Source organism: Ictidomys tridecemlineatus, unplaced genomic scaffold (genome assembly GCF_052094955.1).
Source record: "Ictidomys tridecemlineatus isolate mIctTri1 unplaced genomic scaffold, mIctTri1.hap1 Scaffold_576, whole genome shotgun sequence".
NCBI classification, from domain to species: Eukaryota; Metazoa; Chordata; class Mammalia; order Rodentia; family Sciuridae; genus Ictidomys; species Ictidomys tridecemlineatus.
In genome coordinates, this window is record NW_027523884.1 from 50669 (window position 1) to 69821 (window position 19153).

The following is a 19153-nucleotide window of genomic DNA, read 5'->3' on the forward strand; positions in this document are numbered from 1 at the left end:
GGTAGCCTAAAAAAAAAAAAAAAAACAACAAGATGAAAGTCACTGTCTTGATTGTCTTTTTTTCTTTATTCCTGTCTCCATTCCTCTCTAATTTTACAAAGACTCAAAGTTCCCTTGCCTTTTTTTTTTTTAACTCCACACATCTCTGGAAACTAAACCAGACCTGAGCTAAAATAAGGGCTCTCCAAACTCACAGAAAGCAAACCTCTTCCACCAACACAGGGCCAGGAGCTGAAGTTGCCAGCGAGTGGAGACTGGATCTTTCTCTGCAGAGGCTCCTAATGAGAGGTGAGAGCTGAGCCCTTTATGGAGAAAGCACAGGGGGCACAGCCCAGGTCTCCAGACTCACCCTCCCCTGGCATGATGCCCTAGGAGGTGAGGCCTCTGGTTATGACAGGAAAGATATACAGTGATGATGATGGAATTAGCAAGACAAATAGTAAAGCTCATTTCCTAGCATTGTTCCTAGATTTGTGGATTTCATGGCCCTGTGTATTTAAAAAAAATAGGGGAGACTCTCAAGAGTTGGTGTTGATTTGGGGTTTTGTTTGTGCCTTTCTTTCTTGCTAAGTAAAAACTTTTTCTCCTAGTCTCCTATTAATTATCTAGTATCATCATCATTTCATAGAACAAAGAAACTTTAACAATGAAAGAGGAAAGGTACCATTTCAGAATCAGTAGAAGTCTTTAGCTCCAATAAATGTAGTTCCATACAAAGTTTTGTTATTTGGTTGTTAATTTTCTCATTTTGCCACAAACTAGTAAAACTTTACTACACATTGAACTTGGAATTAAATTCGTTAAAAAAAAACAAAAAACTTTTGATGTGTCAAAGCTCCTATATCATTCCTGTCCCAAGGTTATCCAAATCCCATCAGCTTATAATAGAAGCGATCGGCTCCTCCTCAGTGACATCACATCCCTAATTCATTACAGTACTGATAACATTGCAACCCATAGGAAAAGATTGTGAACCTCTCTTTGATTAAGTTAGTATTTTTTATCTTTTTAAGTCCGAAGTATAGATTTGCACAAAACACTCAGAGATATTGATAGAATAACATAAAACAGTGCCCATGAAGGAATGCCCACTTCTGCCCCTCTCCCCTCTGCACTGCCTGCAGTGGTACAGCAATCTCCTGCTCAGTATTATCACCAGTCTCAGACCTCTCATGAAGTCCAAGGTCATCAAAAAGAGGAACACGATGCTCATTCAGCTCTAGTCAGGCTGATATGTCAAAAGTATGACCAATAGAAACTCAGGAACTCAGGGATAGCCACAACTGGGTACCGAGAAGATTGGAGGGTCACAGCCTGATTCCCAACATTGGTTATGGGAGCAACAAGGAAGTAAAGCCCTTGCTTCCAGTGGCTTCTGGAAGTTCCTAGTCCTCAATGTCAAAGATCTGCTGCTGAGCAACGAGTCTTATTGTGCTGAGATTGCTCACAGTATTTCCTCCACGAACCTCAGAGCCATTGTGAATAAAGAAACCCTACTGGCCCTCAGAGTCACCAGTTCCAATGCCAGGCTGCACAGTGAAGGAAATGAATAGGAGACTCCTGTGTGTATTTCACTTGTACTTAAATAAACCCAGAAAAACTGTGTGCACACACACAGAGAAAATATATACTTCTTTTTGTTCTTTTAAAATTAATTCTGAGATGTATTTTTTTCATATTTTGACATCTTTAGTATCATTTTGCATCCCATCTTTAGTAGTACACACATCATGGAACAGTCTACAATTGATTGATTGAACTTAAGAGTTTAGGAAAATGGTAGACCTGTCTGAGGGACATTATCCCTTCTAACCATCAGTATTCAGTCAGTGACTGTGTCCCACTGATCGTACCTCCTACTTCCTCTGCAATCTGTTCCCCATGCCACCTCCTCCAAATCCCACTGCCCTTGACACTTGTTTAGTTAAGGTCTAGATTATACAGGACACATTCAGTGGTGATTAATAGAAACCCCATCTCAAAGTGGCTTAAACAAAAAGTAAATATATCACTTAATGAAGTAAAAAATCTAGAAAGAGGGTAGGATTTATGCTTAACTGACTCATTAGCTTCTCTCCACCAGGCTCCATCCTACCACTGAGTTCAAGATGGCGACTGCTATTCCAGGCATTGCCTACAAGCCGAGGGAGGAGGGCTCATCTTTTCCTGTGGCTCTTTTCAGGAGAGAGCAAGCTTTCTCCAGGGTCCCCCAGCTTCCTGCTCCTAATGCCTCATTGGCCTGAGATGTCACATGTGGCACTAGCTCCATGGGGCTTCCTTTACCCACGCTCAGACTGGTGCTCTAAACAATGCCAGCCTATCTTCTCACAGGACTGGAGACTAGAAGTCGAAGGTGCACATGCCCAGCTCTAGTTCCTTCTGAGGTCTGATTCCTTCTGAGGCCTCTCTCCTTAGCTGTAGTAGCCACGTCTCTGTGTCTTTACATGGTCTAAGCTCTGAGTGCAGTGCATTCCCGGTGTCTCTCTTTCTGTCTGAATTTCCTCCTCTTATAAGTACACCAGCCATATTGGATTAGAGTCCATCCTAATTACCTTATTTTAACTTAATTGCCTCTTTAAAAACCCTGTCTTCAAATGCCATCACATTCCAACTCAACAAATAAAAGTGAGAAAATAATTGTCCAGATTGCCCAAAACCATTCATCTGGGCTTGTGATTAACACTGATGAGTCATATAACAAGGCTTTCTCTGGCCTGTATTTCAGACCTAACCCTCTTCTGTCTCCAGTATTGGCCCCCTTCAATCCCTTCTCCACACTTGTGCCAACATGGATCCTTGTAAAGCAAACCATCCCTACAATCCCATTAAAAATATCCCTGTCCTCTTGCATTAGCTGGACAACCAAGGTCAAAATCCATGCCATAGGAGTTGTGTCAGTTACTTATTGCTACATAACAATCCACTCCACAATGGAGTGGCTTAAAACAACAGCAGCCATTTCTTTTGCTTATGCATCTGCAATTTGAGTGTGGCTTGTTTCTGTTGCACATCAGCTGAACCACTTTGGTGTCTTATGTTCACTCACTTATAAATAGACTGTCAGGATGGGATTTTAGGGTTGAACTATTCAGACATCTGGAAGAAACAGTGAGCCCATAGCTGGTGGCCAGGGGGGTTGTGTGGATGCTGGACACTTGCTCTCTCCAGTCTTTCTCTTCCCCACTTTGGGTCTTATTTGTATTTTAGCTCAACTTCCTCCACCACTGAATTTCCATATGCTGCAGAACACAGGAATCAGAGGAGTTAAGAAGATAACTGTAGGACCAGTAAGGACTATTTTAACATTGGCAATGACAAGTTGAGGGCAGAGGAGAAAAATAGCAGAGAGAGCAATGGCAGCCAAATGCACTTTCCACTTACAATATAACCTATGTTGGGGTACAGGAGGGGGCTGTTTTGAGGCTAAGTTGTATGTGGTGATGAGCTGAAAGTTATTGGGAGATGAGGGAGTGCTGATAGGTATAGAAAAGAATTTGAGTATTTGCCTAAACATGCACAAGGCCCTGGGCTCAATTCCTAGCACTGCAAAAACAAAGAAGAGAAGGTAAGATGATGGTTTTGATAGAATATTGCTTTTGATGGACTTAGATTCATCATCAATGGACAGTGCATGTCAAAATAATTCAAAATGTACCCAAGACAGAAAATTGACAGCATGTATATATGTGCACCAAGAGAGAAGCATGTGGAAGAAATTCCCTCCACCCCCACCTCACTCTAGCCTAGCATTTGTCTCTAGTGAGTTAGTTATACTTTGTTATTTTTTTTAAAAAAGAAAGGTTTGTTGTACACACACACACACACACACACACACCCACACACACACACTTTAGTGAATATTACAAGGCATATACCTGTATCATTATCATCCTGCTCAAGAAATAAAATGTCAGCACCTCAAGAACTTCCCATATGCTTCTAGACTATAAACCCTTCCCTTCCACCTAAAAGTCATTACTTGCCCAACTCTTAAGGTAATCAGATTCTGTGTCCTTGTCACACTGTCAAAGCTATTACAGATTCATAGCTTAAGGTGGTGGCCCACACCTTCTGTAGTCACAGCTACTGGTGGGGAAGCGTTAAACCAAGAGGAGTTCCAGTTGGAGGACAACTTGGGAAATGTAGTGAGACCCTGTCTCAAACTATGTTGGCGGAGGCCCTGCATCTCTCAGAGCTGTCAGCCTTAAAATGGTAATTTCTCTTTACAAATCTTGGTTAGAACAAGTTGCATAGTTCTACTTAACTTCAAAGATAAAGTGCAGCTCTTTCTATTGAGGATTGAACCTAGGGCATTCGGGGCAAGCACTCTACTATTGAGTTACATCCTTAGCCTTTTAAATTTTATTCTGAGACAGCATCTTATTAAGTTGCTGAGGTTGGCCTTGAACTTGTGATCCTCTTGTATCAGCCTCCCAAGCAGCTGGGATTACATGTGCCTGGTGGTTATTCTTTAGAGTTGTAACAAGTAGCGGAGATATATGATAGCCAGGTCAATCCTCAACCTCTCCGTCCCTGCTCCTCTTCCAGCCTGCCTTCCATCTATTATTTATTTATTTATTTATTTATTTTCCTGGTGTGTGGTATTGAACCCAGTGGTACTTAACCACTGAGCTAAATCTGCAGCTCTATTTATTTATTTGTGGGACTGGGTCTTGCTAAATTGCTTTTAGGACCTCACCAAGTTGCTGAGGTCGGCTTTGAAATTGTGATCCTCCTGCCTCTGCCTCTTCTTCCTTTCCTTTATAATGCAATAGATACCTATAACCCGTGATATAACCCAAGATCTAAAACGTTATCAATCACCTACCCCTACCCCAGTGCTCCTTTGTATCACTCCACCTCATTTTCCCCTCAAGTGTTGCCATAATGCCAATTTGTGTTTATTGTTTTATTGCTTAAGTTACTTTTATTGACCACACACATATGCAACATATTGCATATGTGAATAAATGTCTTTTTAAATCCCTTTGTTTTTGAATTATATAAAAGTACTATTATATTACATGTTGCTTTCTGGGGAATACTTTTTCCTTATGACATTAAACAACTAGTTGTCCTCTAAAGCTGTGGCAAATCACCCATTCATTTTCATTGCTATTGCTATTCCGTGGTACGAACTTATCATGATTTGTTTTTCTACTCTCCAATGATTGGGCATTTATTTTGATTTCAGTGGTTTTGCTTTTTTCAATTAAGCACAATACTTTTATAAGCATCATTGTGTGTTTTTGTTGCTATGACTGAGACCTGACAAGAACATCTTAGAGGAGGAAAAGTTTATTTGGACTTAAAGGTTCAGTCCATGGTCTGTAAGCTCCATTTCTCAGGGCCTGAGGCATAACATCGTGGCAGAGGGGTATGGAAGAGGAAAGATGCTCAGCTCACAGCAGCCAGGATGTCTAGGTAGGGGAAGAAAGGTAATCCCGTTTCCCCTGAGATTACGGAAGGGGAGAGATCAGGAAGGAGAAGAGCAAAACATATGTCCATTTTAAAAATTAGTTGCAGCAGCAAAGCAGCAAGGGCTATATTCAAAGCATAAAGTGGACCACTGTTACAATATATGGAAGTTCTAGGCCCCCAGTATCTCCAAATGTGACAGGGCCCTTTAAAGATATAATTAAGGTTAAATGAGGTCATCGTGGTGGGTGCTAATCCAATGTGCTTGGTCTCTTTATAAAAAGAGGAGGTTGGGGCACATATACAGACTAAGGGTCAACAATGTGAGGGCACTGCAGTAGGGCGGCCATCCACAAATCAGGAAACGGGCCTCAGCAGAAACTAAACCACTAACGTTGGGATCTTGGACTTCTGGCATCCAGAACTGTGAGAAAATAAATTTCAGCTAAGTCACTCAGTCTTTTGTATTTTGTTCTGGCAGCACTAGCTGATGTTGCTGCCAGAACAAAATTCAAAAGACTGAGTGTCTTAGATGATGTTGCTGCATTTAAGGATGGTGGCCATTAAGCATATTTTTTAACTTGTACAAGAAAAATAATTTGTATGTTACTGCATTCATCCCTGACAGTGCTTTACTCATAGCAGGATCTTACTTTACCCACAGCCTCTGGTTCCCCTTTGAATCTCTGAATCCTGTTTTACAGTCGGATTGTGCAGGGGATCATCCTGTTCTTGATGACTGACTATAATGCTTTTTTCCATCAAAATTTCCTATAGTTCGCATTCCTACTAGGTTGGTCTCATGGTCGTTGAGAGTTAGGTGGCAGCTTGTTGTGTTAGGTCCCTGGAGTGCCTGTTTTTATTAGGCAAAAGAGACAGAAAGCAGAAAGAAGGAAATAACAAGCAGAATTTATGTTGAGGATCCATTTTACATTTATTAATTTGTAGCAAAATAAAAAATCAAAAAACACAAACCAAAACATAAAGCCACTCTATCACTCAGATTAAGGGTCTTTTGGAAAACAGGTAAATTAATGGACCACTGGTTGTCAAAACCTTTTTTGAAGCACATAACAGCAGCATATTTCAATAGCCATAAAATCATTCACTCTCTGAAGTTCAGCAATTCCTCTCATGGGATCAAACCCTAAGGAAATAATTAAAGAGAAACAAAATTTTATGTACATAAATATAAAAGATATTCATTGTAGCATGATTTGTAAGAGTATAAGTTCTCAACAACAAGGAAATTGTTAAGTTAGAGCATGTAAACCAATGGAATACTATGTAGCTATTAAAATAATAATACTTTTTTTTTCTGACCATGCAACTTGCTTTAGTGCCAACAGCCTACAAGCACAGAGGCCAGGCAATGGTTTGGGAGCACAGTCCAGGTGAAAATGATGATTATGAAGAATGTGTAGAAACATGAAAAATGTTTTATGATTTTGGGGCAAATTTCAAGAAAAAGCAGAATGCAAAATTACATTCATTTTATGATTACAGCTATGTAAAAAGCATCATGTAGTCAAAAATGGATGGAGGATTAGAACTAAAAACAATTTAAAAATATTTACTTATGACTGTAATCCTAGACACTTGGGAGACTCAGGCAAGAGGATTACAAGTTTGAGACCAGCCTCAACAACTTAGTGAGACCCTAAGCAATTTGGAGAGTCCCCATCTCAAAAACTAAAAAGGGTTAGGAGTGTGACTCAATAGTTAAGTGCCCCTGGGTTCAATCCCCAGCACCAAAAACAAAAACAAAAACAAAAACAAAAAACAAAAAAACAACAACAAAAAAACTTTACTTATTTATTTTTGTAGTACTGGGATTTAAACCTAGGGAAATGCTTTACTGCTGAGCTACACCCCCAACTCCAAAACTATTGTCTTAGGATAGTAAGTCTATACATTTTTTTAAAAAAAAAATTTATTTAAAGTATATATTTTACATATATATTTTGTTTTTTATTTTGAGACAGGGTCTCTGTCAGTTGCTGAGGCTGGCCTTGAACCTGTGATCCTTCTGCCTCAACCTTCCAAGTCACCAGGATTACAGGTGTATGCCACCAGGCCTGGATCAGATATAAATTATTAAATAACAAAGTTCTTAAGTTTTGTTTCAGGAAAAGCCTTTAGAACCCACCAAAGGATAGTATGAAACTGGCTTTTCAGAACGGACATTTGCGGGGCACAGTGTACCTACTGTAATCTCAGTGATGCTGCAGGATCCCAAATTCCTAGCCAGCCTGTGCAATGTAGTGAGATCCTAAAATGAGAAATCAAAACTTCCATGGTCCATTTTCAAAATATAGTATTTAGCCTTAATTGGGATGTAAGATCCAATTGTAGCCATTTTAACTGTGACCCTTCTCTTTGCCCACCCCAATTTTAAAAGTAGCCAATCTTGGAGATTGTAACCCCAAGGTCTTCCTTATCAGAGCAAGGGGTAGTACGATGTTAGGGATAAAAAAGGCGAATGGCCAGCCCAAGTGTGCTTGCTTGCTCGATCCTCTCTGGTAAACTGCCCTGCTGCAGAAGTAAAGTTTGCAGAACTACTTCTGAGCATGTGTTTGATTCCTTGCAGCACCTCGGTATTACTAACATGTCTCAGAATAAAAAATAAAGGGACTGAGGATGTAGCTCAGTGATGGAGTACCACTAGGTTTAGTCCCCACTGTTGCAAACAACAAAACAAAAAACACATGTGCAGAAGAAGCCTGCTAGTCTGTCCATGATTTTTGATTTCACAGACTCAAAATTCCCCAGGCAGCCAGGTATGGTGGGGCACACCTGTAATCCCAGCCACTTGGGAGGCTGAGGCAGGAAGATGAAGAGTTCAAACCCAGCCTCAGCAACTTATCGAGGCCCTAAGCAACTCAGGCAGACCCTGTCTCTAACAAATATAAAAATGGGACTGGGGATTTGGCTCAGTGGTTAAGTGCCAATCAAATTCAATTCAAAAAGAGAAAAAAATCCTAAAAATAAAAAATCCCCCTTGCAACATGCAACCTGTGAAGAAACATAATGGCCATTTACAGGCATGCAAAAGACCCTCAAACTCCCCTTCTTGCCATCTAATAAACAAGCTACTTCTTCCTTCTTATAAACTCCTCCACTGGCAATTGATCAAGGATGCAGATTTGAGTTTATAGCTCCTGGTCTCCTTGCTGACTGGTTGTGCAATAAAGCCTTCTCTCCTCCCTCGCCCCCAGTATCAAGGTTGAACCCAGGGCCTACAAGCGGGCTGGGCAAGCCCTCAACACGGAGCCACATGATCAGCCCCAGTAAAGCCTTTTCTTTTTGAAAGAACCTGATGCCATAGTCTAACAGTGGCCATTCCTTTGGGAGCTTCCCTTTGTAAATTTGCTTATCCCCGCTTTGCCTGATGTTCTAAATTCTAGAGAAAAGCTGCACCTAAATGATTAAACTGTAAATGGCTAATAATCTTTCTGTATATTTACAGAACCTAGAACATCTGTTGTCCTTCAGATAACATCAGAATATGTAACACCTCTTTAGTCTTTCATTCTCTGCATCGATTAACACAAAATGTGTAGATTGCTGTGATGTTTAACTTGGGGGTGGAGGAGGAGAACATGTTTGTCTAAAGAATTACAGGAACGAGCTCTAGGGGTCAGGGTCAATTGCAAGTTTCTGGCCACAAAATGAAGAAAAAAATCCATGCCCTGGATGGTGGAGACCCCACCAGGCAGTGTCCTTCCTGCCCGTTGCCCCCCGTATCTCCTCTCCCTCTCCATAGAAGCCCTTTTGCTTACCTGAGCTCCCAGGTGGCCTTTTGGGGGGATGATAGTCCCCTTCATCTGCTCAGGATTCCAGCTGATTTCCTTAACAAACAACTCTCACCTCCCGGGAGTGTTTGCTTTTAAATCATGAGCAATCAGACTTGGGTCCTGGTAACTGTTAGCAAGAATTTAACACAGGCAACACCATTCTGAAACTTAGAATAAGTCATCTCAAGGTCACTCTGACTCAACCTGACCCTAAACCCCAAACAATACTCCAAAGGAAACGGTTACCTGGGTCTGAAGTCCTGAAAACACCTGATTCAACATGGAACAGTGACCACCTCAAAGAGTGGAGGTGCGACCAAAAGATCCTTCCTGCCGACCCCTAGCAACAGCCCGGCTAACTGCAGAATTCCCCCACTCCCTCGTGACCCTAGAGGGACCCCAGGCTGTAATTGGAAAGTGGGTCTCAGTCTCCACTGGGCCCACCTCCGTAGGTTTGTCCTGAATAAACAAACCTCTTCTCTCTCTCTATCTCCTTAGTTCTGTTCTTTCCTTACAGTAGCAATAGCTTTGGCTTATGGTTGGGGGGGGTAGCAATACCAGAGTTGATCTGATCTGATAACAGCCACAAGGGACTATTGGGCAGTGGTGTATACAGTGGGGCTGCTTCATGCCCCCCGTGGGAAGGAGTGGGCTGACATGACACTATCACTATGCTCCTCAGAACTGCACACATTTTATTTTATTTATTTACTTTTTTGATTTTATTATTTTTTCTAAGTATAAAAATTAGTGTCTTCTTTATTCTTAAAAATTTTTACTTGTTCTTTTTAGTTATATATGACTAAAGAATGTATTTTGACATAATATACATACATGGAGTATAACTTCACATTGTTTTCCCATTCTGTGGTTGGACATGATGTGGAGTTACACTGGTTGTGTATTCCTATATGACCATAGGAAAATAATGTGTGTGATTCACTCTACTGTCTTTCCTATTCCCATTCTCCCTCCCTTTTCTTTATTCCTCTTTATTCCCCTTTGTCTAATCCAAAGTACCTCTATCCCTCTGCCCTGTTATGTGTTAGCGTCTGCATCTCAGAGAGAACATTTGGCCTTTAGTTTTTCTGGGGTTGGTTTAATTCACTTAGCACGATAGTCTCCAGTTCCATCAATTTACCAGCAAATTCCATAATTCCATTTTTCTTTATGGCTGAGTAAAATTCCATTGTGTAAATATACCACATTTTCTTTATCCATGTACATATACCACATTTTCTTTATCCATTCATTTGTTGAAGGGCACCTAAGTTAATTCCCTAACTTAGCTACTGAACAACACAAATTTGTGTTCCGGTAAACACTAGTCAGTACCTAGGGAAGTCCATTGTTCTGGGCAGTGAGATAAGGAATACTCTAAATGATGTGACATGGAAAGAAGTAGAGAGGGGAAAGTGGCCACTTCCCTTGTCTCATATTTAGGTGAGGATCAAAGCAGAGTGTCCTTGGTTGTAGAGTAAAAGAATGTACCCATAAAACGTCTGAAGAAACCCACATGCACAGTGAGCATGCAGCCTATCCTATTTACTCCTCCTGCCTGTAGGTGTCGCACAGCCCTGCATTATATCCCAGCCTGCTGCCAGGGTGTAGGTAATAAAATGTTCCAACCCTCTTCACTGAGTCCTCCAAGTCCTTTCTTTGGCATCAGAAAACAGTATGCTGGGGTCTTTACAGCCCTGAAGTTGATCAGTTTGGTTTTTTAGTCATGGGGATGGAACCCAGGGGTGCTCTACCATTGAGCTACATCCCCAGTCCTTTCATTTTTTATTTTAAGACAGGGTCATGTTCAGTTGCCAGGCTGGCCTTGCACTTATCCCCTCCTGCCTCAGCCTCCCCAGTTGTTGGGATTACAGGCGTGCACCACCACTCCTGGCTTCCATTTAGGATTTTGAACTGTGGTTGATGACCTTGGAAAGTGAAATCATGGAGGGGCTGTGGATCCACAGCAGACAGCCAGAGAAATGAGTCAAGCTCAAACAGGTGGCTTCAAATATTTTAAATACGATTTTCAGCTTAAAGAAAGGGAAGGGTTTGTGGGGGAAGCTGATTTGGGAAAGACAGACAGGAAAAGTAAGGTGACTAAGGGTAAGTTTTATTATGCAGAGTTAAATCAGTGCCTTCTCTGCTGATTAGAGTCTAGTGATTTACTTCTCCTTCTGGGTGCAGAGAGTAAGACAAATGGAGATTTCCTTTTAAGATGTGAATTTTCTGTACAAAAGAGTAACTTCTACTTTGTTCTCAGAGGAAGTTTCCCCAAATAATCAGATCAAAGTATTCTGTTAAAACAAAATCCTCACAGCGAGGGGGCCTCTTTGGTAGAGTTTGTCCCCAGCGTGAGCCGGGCCCTGGGTTCCATCCAGGGCCAATTACCTCTATAGCTAAATTGTTGTACTCTTTTCTTTCTTTCTTTTAAGGTGTGGTGCGTTGAAGAGCCAGTAGTTGGCTTTCATCTGCAGCTCATGAATTGTGGCAGTCTCCATTCTATACAACAGAATGAGTTCCCTGGGCAGTCCAGAATGGTGGGTTTTGTAAGGAAGTTCTAATAAGAAAACAGAACAATAGGGAGAAAATTCCCCCCCACCAGCTCAACTGACCTGATTAGTAACATCATGTTTTTTCGGGTTACTTTTTTGGTTTTTTTTTTTTTGCAGGAATTAAAACAGAAATACTAGACCAGGCATGGTGGTTCACACCTGTAATCCAGAAAACTTGGAGGTGAATGCAGAAGGATCACAAGTCTGAGAGTAGCCTCAGCAAATTAGTGAGACCCTAAGAAATTTAGGACTGAAATATGGGGATGAAGCTCAGTAGTAGAGTGCCCCTGGGTTTAACTCCTAATATATATATGACCTTGGAAAGTGAAAGTACGGATGGGCTATGGATACATAGCAGATAGCCAGAAATTTTATAAATATGGTATATTTCTTTTTAAAAATCTTTGTTTATTAATTTATTTTATGTGGTGCAGAGGATTGAACCCAGTGCCTCACATGTGCAAGGCAAGTGCTCTACCACTGAGCCACAACTCCAGCCTCTGTAATATTTATTTAATGCATACATACATACATCATCTTGAGCTACAGAAATGAGTAAGAATTTAGGGTTTCTGGGGATAGTGGGGGGAAACTATGGGAGGAAATGGTGAATAAAGGTTACTTTGTAATACAGATAAAAGTTTCTCAGGTAAATAAAGTTCTTGGATTAATTCTTTTTAAAAATTTTTAAATATATTTATTTTATTACATATGACAGCAGAATGCCTCTCAATTCACAGTCACATGTAGAACATAATTTTTCATGTCTCTATTGTTCACAAAGTAGAGTCACACCATTGGTGTCTTTATACATGTACTTAGGGTAATGATGTCCATCTCATTCTACCGTCTTTCCTACCTCCCTACCCTCTTCCTTCCCCGCCCTCCCCTTTGCCCTATCTAAAGTTCCTTCATCCTTCCATGCTTCCCCCATCCCCATTATGGATCAGGATCTACATATCACAGAAAACATTCGGCCTTTGATTTTTTGGGATTGGCTTACTTTGCTTAGCATTATATTCTCCAACTCCATCCTTTTACCTGCAAATGCCATGATTTTATTCTCTTTTAATACTAAGTAATATTCCATTGTGCATATATACCACAGTTTCTTTATTCATTCATCTACTGAAGGGCATCTAGGTTGGTTCCACAGTTTAGCTATTATGAATTATGTTTATGCTGTAAACATTATGTGGCTGCATCCCTGTAGTATATTTTTACATCCTTCGGGTATAGAATGAGGAGTGGAATATCAGGTCAAATTATGGTTTCATTCCAAATTTTCCAAGGAGTCTCCATACTGATTTCCATATTGGTTGTGCCAATAATTTGCAGTCCCACCAGCAATGTGTGTGTTTTTTCCTCCCACATCCTTAACAATTTTAATTATGCCTGTTCAGTTCCTTGACACATTTACTGAATGGGTTGTTTGTTTGTTTGATGTTGATATTTTTGAGTTCTTTATATATCCTGGAGATTAGTGCTCGATCTGATGTGCATGTGGTAAAAATTTGCTCCCCTTCTGTAGGCTCTCTGTTCACCTCACTGATTGTTTCTTTTGCTGAGAAGAAACTTTTCAGTTTGAATCCATCCCATTTATTGATTCTTGATTTTAATTCTTGTGCTATAGGAGTCTTATTAAGGAAGTTGGGGCCTAATCCAACATGATGAAGATTTGGGCTTACTTTTTCTTCTATTAGGCACAGGGTCTCTGGTTTAATTCCTAGGTCCTTGATACACTTTGAGTTGAGTTTTTTGCATGGTGAGAGATAGAAGTTTAATTTCATTTATCTGCATATGGATTTCCAGTTTTCCTAGCACCATTTGTTGAATAGGCCATCTTCTCTCCAATGTATGTTTATGGTGCCTTTGTCTAGTATTAGATAACTGTATTTATGTGGGTTTGTCTCTGTGTCTTCTGTTCTGTACCATTGGCCTACATATCTGTTTTGGTACCAGTACCAACCCAGTTATGTTACTATGACTCTGTAACATAGTTTAAGGTCTGGTATAATGATGCCTCCTATTTAACTCTTCTTGTTAAGAATTTCTTTGGCTCTTCTGGGTCTCTTATGTTTCCAGATGGATTTCATGATTGATTTTTCTATTTCTATGAGGAATGCCATTGATTTTGATTGGGATTACATTAAATCTGTACAGTGCTTTTGGTAGTATGGTCATTTTGACAATATTAATTCTGCCTATCCAAGAACAGGGGAGATTTTTCCATCTTCTAAGGTCTTCTTTATTTTCTTTCTTTTTCTTTTTTCTTTTAGTTTTTTTTAAGGTGGACACAATATCTTTATTTTATTTTTACGTGGTGCTATTTTTATGTGCCTCACACATGCCCGGTGAGCACGCTACCATTTGAGCCACATCCCCAGTCCTTTTTTAATTTCTTTCTTTAGCATTTGATAGTTTTCATCGTAGAGGTCTTTTACCTATTTTGTTAAGTTGGTTCCCAAGTATTTTTTTTAGGCTATTATAAATGGGATAGTTTTCCTCGTTTCTCTTTCAGAGGATTTGTCACTGATAAACAGAAATGCCTTTGATTTATGGGTGTTGATTTTATATCCTGCTACTTTAGTGAATTCATGTATTAGTTCTAGAAGTTTTCTGGTGGAATTTTTTGGATCCTCTAGGTATAAAATCATGTTGTCAGCAAATAGTGAGAGTTTGAGTTCTTCTTTTCCTATCTATATCCCTTTAATTTCTTCCGTCTCTCTAATTGCTCTGGCTAGAGTTTCAAGAACTATGTTAAATAGAAGTGGTGAGAGAGGGCTTCCCTGTCTTGTTCCAGTTTTTAGAGGGAATATTTTCAACTTTTCTTCATTTAGAATGATGTTGACCTGGGGCTTAGCATAGATAGCTTTTACAATGTTGAGATAGGTTCCTGTTATCCCTAGTTTTTCTAGTGTTTTGAACATGAAGGGGTGCTATATTCTGTCAAATGCTTTTGCTGCATCTATTGAGATGATCATATGATTTTTATCTTTGAGTCTATTGATTTGATGAATTACATTTATTGATTTCCATATGTTGAACCAACCTTCCATCCCTGGGATGAACCCCATTTGATCATGGTGCACAATCTTTTTGATATGTTTTTGTATTCAATTTGCCAGAATTTTACTGAGAATTTTTGCATCTATGTTCATTAGAGAGATTGGTCTGAATTTTTCTTTCTTTGATGTGACTTTGGTTTTGGAATCAGGGTGATATTGGCCTTATAGAATAAGTTTTTCTATTTCATGAAATAATTTGAGGCATATTGGTATTAGGTCTTCTTTTAAGATCTTGAAAAACTCAGCTGTGTATCCAGCTGGTCCTGGGCTTTTCTTGGTTGGTAGGCTTCTGATGGCATCTTCTATTTCATTGCTTGAAATTGTTCTGTTAACTTGCATATATCATCCTGATTCAGTTTGGGCAAATCATATGACTCTAGAAATTTGTTGATGTCTTCAATATTTTCTATTTTATTGTAAATTTTCAAACATTTTCAAAATAATTTCTAATTATCTTTTGTATTTCTGTAGTGTCAATCATGATATTTCCTTTTTCATCATGGATGTTAGTAATTTAAATTTTCTCTCTCTCTTCATTAGCATGGCTAAGGGTTTAGCAATTGTATTTATTTTTCAAAGGACCAACGTTTTATTTTGTCATTTTTTTCAATTATTTCTTTTGTTTCAATTTCATTGATTTTCAGCTCCGATTTTAATTATTTCCTGTCTTCTACTGCTTTTTCTGTTGGGTTGTTCTTCTTTTTCTAGGGTTTTGAGATGCAATATTAGGTCATTTATTTGTTGACTCTTTATTCTTTTAAAGAATGAACTCCATGCAATGAAATTTCCTCTTAGTACTGCCTTCATAGTGTTCAAGAGGTTTTGATCTGCTGTATCTGTGTTCTCATTTATCTCTAAGAATTTATAAATCTCCTCTTTGACATCTTCTGCAACCCATTGTTCATTCAATAGCATATTTTTTAGACTCCAGGTGTTGAAGTAGCTTCTATTTTTTATTTTATCAATGATTTCTTATTTTATCTCATTATTATCTGACAGAATGCAGGGTAGTATCTCTACTTTTTGTATTTTCTAAGAGTTGCTTTGTGGCAAAATAGCTGGTCTATTTTAGAGAAGGATCAATGTGCTTCTGAGAAGAAAGTGTATTCACTCATTGATGGATGAAATATTTATATATGTCAGTTAAGTCTAAGTTATTGATTATAATACTAAGTTTTATTTTCTTTGTTCAGCTTTTGTTTGGAAGATCTATTCAGTGGTGAAAGAGGTGTGGTAAAGTTACCTAGAATTATTGTGTTATGGTCTATTTGACATTTGAACTTGAGAAGAATTTGTTTATGAATGTAGATGCTCCATTGTTTGGGGAATATATATTTATAATTGTTATGTCTTGTTGATGTATGGTTCCCTTAAGCTGTGTGAAATGTTCTTCTTTATCCCTTTTGATTAACTTTGACTTGAAGTCTACTTTTTTTGACATGAGGATGGAAACCCCTGCTTATTTCCACAGTCCATGTAAGTGGTATGTTTTTTTCCCAAACTTCACCTTCATCTGTGAATGACTTTTCCTATGAGATGAATCTCTGGGAGGCAGCATAATGTTGTGTATTTTTTTTAAAAAAAAATTCAATCTGCCAGTCTATGTCTTCTGATTTGTGAGTTTAGGCCATTACTATTCAGTGTTATTATTGATATATGATTTGTATTCCTGGTCGTCTATGTTTGGTATTTAACTTGACTTGGTTTCTCTTTGGATTGGCTTTTCCTTTAGTGTAATACCTCCCTTTGCTGATTTTCATTGTTTTCCATTTCCTCCTCATGGAATATTTTGCAGAGGATGTTCTGTATTTCAGGCTATCTAGTTGTAAATTCTTTTAAATTTTGTTTGTCATGGAAGATTTTTATTTCATTCAAATCTAAATCTTAATTTTGCTGGATATAAGATCTTGGTTGGCATCCATTTTCTTTCAGAGCTTGGTATATGTTGTTCCAGAATCTTCTAGCTTTCAGGGTCTGGTTGAAAAATCTGCAGAGATCCTAATTGGTTTCCCCCATATGTAATTTGATTCCTTTCTCTTATGGATTGTAAAATTCTATCCTTATTCTATATGCTAGGCATTTTCATTATAATGTGTCTTGGTGTAGAACTGTTGTAATTTTGTACATTTAATCTCCTGTATGTCTCTTGTATTTGATTTTCCAATTCATTCTTCATGTTTGGGAAATTATCTGACATTATTTCATTGAAGATATTGTGCATTCCTTTGGTTTGAATCTCTGTGCCTTCCTCTATCTCAATAAATCTTAGATTTGGTCTTTTAAAGCTATCCCATAATTCTTGGATGTTCTGCTTATGATTTCTTACCATCTTCACTATGTGGTCAACTTTATTTTCAAGATTGTATATTTTTTTCTTCATCATCTGATGTTTGTTTTTCCAAGTGATCTAAGTCTGTTGGGATGCTTTCTATTGAGTTTTTTATTTGGTCTATTGTTTCCTTCATTTCAAAGATTTCTGATTTTTCCCCAACATCTCTATCTCTTTTTTGCAGTAGTCTTTTGCTACCTGTATTTGCTCCCTTATCTCTTTCTTGGGTGTGATCGATGGTTGCCTGTATTTGCTCTCTTATCTCTTTGTTGGAGTGATCATTTTTTGCCTGTATTTGTTCACTTAAATCATTCTTTAATCCATAAATTATTTTAATAATGTACATCCTGGACTCCTTCTTGACATTTCATCAACTGCACTGTCCATGGATTCTATTATTATAGTATGCTGGTTTGTTTGGGGCACTTTCTTCCCTTGTTTTTTCATGTTTTCTGTACTTCTTCCTTTCTTGCAGTGTGGATCTGAGATATTACAGTTTCTATCCTATAATCTTAGAGTGTCCCTGCAGATTACCTGTATCTCACCTTGGTGTTGGGCTCCTAGACCCCTGCCGGTGTCCTACAGTAAATGCTCCTGCAACTAAAGGTGGTAGCAGAGACAACTCAAGATAGCAGTGGGGGTGCCCCAAGATGGATGCAACCATTATCAGAGATGGGGCTGAAGGGGTGGGCTGTCTGTTTGGAGATGCAGCTGTCTCCAGGCCCTATCTGTTGTCCCAGGATGGAGGCTACTGTGTGGGGAGGGCTATGGCAATGGCTACAGTGTCCCAAGATGGTATGGGGTTGGCCTGGGTTCCATCGTGGTTTGCTGGTTGGCAGTGCGGTCCTGGTCTGGGCCTGGGTTCCAGGATAGGTCTGCTGGTCAGCAGGGGTGGTCCTAGGCCTGGATTAACTCTTTCTGATACAGATACTAACAAAAATCGTTAAAACAACTTTCTTTTTTTTTCTGTAGAAGAGATGGAGTTTTGAAATGTTGCCCAGCTTGGCCTTAACTTACCAGTCTCAGGTGATCTCCTGCCTCCAGCTTCCTTAATACCTGAGATTTTAGGTATGATTCATCTAGCATAAAAAATCTATTTTTTTTCTTTTTATGGTATTGGGGATCAAACCCAGGGCCTTATGCATGCAAAGCTTATGCTCTACTAGTGAGCTACATCCCCAGACCTCCAATAGTTTATTATCCATTTATCAGTTGATCTATACATGGGTTATTTCTGTGAATTCTGGATGTTGACTGAGCAATAAATTGCCAGCTGGGTCACTTGAGTGTCTGCACTCAGCTGAGAGCCAGCAAGGCCTCCTCCACATGCCCCTCTTTCCATGTGCTGTCCCCTCTCTCCAGGGCCTCATCATATGACTCCTTTGTCCCCAGTATGACTCTTGGATTTCTGTATAACTTGACTGGGTTCCAAGCTAGCAAAACAGAAGGTACTGTGAGGTAGTAGCTAGCAAAGTTCAGTGTCATCATGGCAAGGCCACACGTGTTCTTTAAATTGCTTCAGATTCTTCTTTAAACTACTTTCAAAGTAGATGAGAAAGCAAACAGTGGCTGTTAATTTGCAGAAAATAAACAGAAGCAAAGGAGCTAATTGGGGAAACACGTCAAAAGAAAAGGCTTACTGGGTCTAACCCTTGACAGGGTCCATTGAGGCTGGTGTGGAGCCAGGAATCATGGCTATAGGTGTCTCCGTTTGTCTGGGAAGGAATATTCCTTCAGTAGTGCAGGTCACTAAGGTAAATTCTGACTGGCCACTGACCCCAACGCCCACAACATGGAACTGACTTGTAGATGAAGTGCCCCTGAGTAGGATGGCCACCATGAAAGTTCCGTGGAAGACCTACCAAGGCCAGAACCTCCACCCCCTGCTGTGAAGGTGGCTGAGGGAGGACCCGCTCTCCAGGCAAACATGGACAGGAAACAGCACCGTTCCCTTGGCTGCTCTCCCTTGAGCATGCTCTCTGCTTG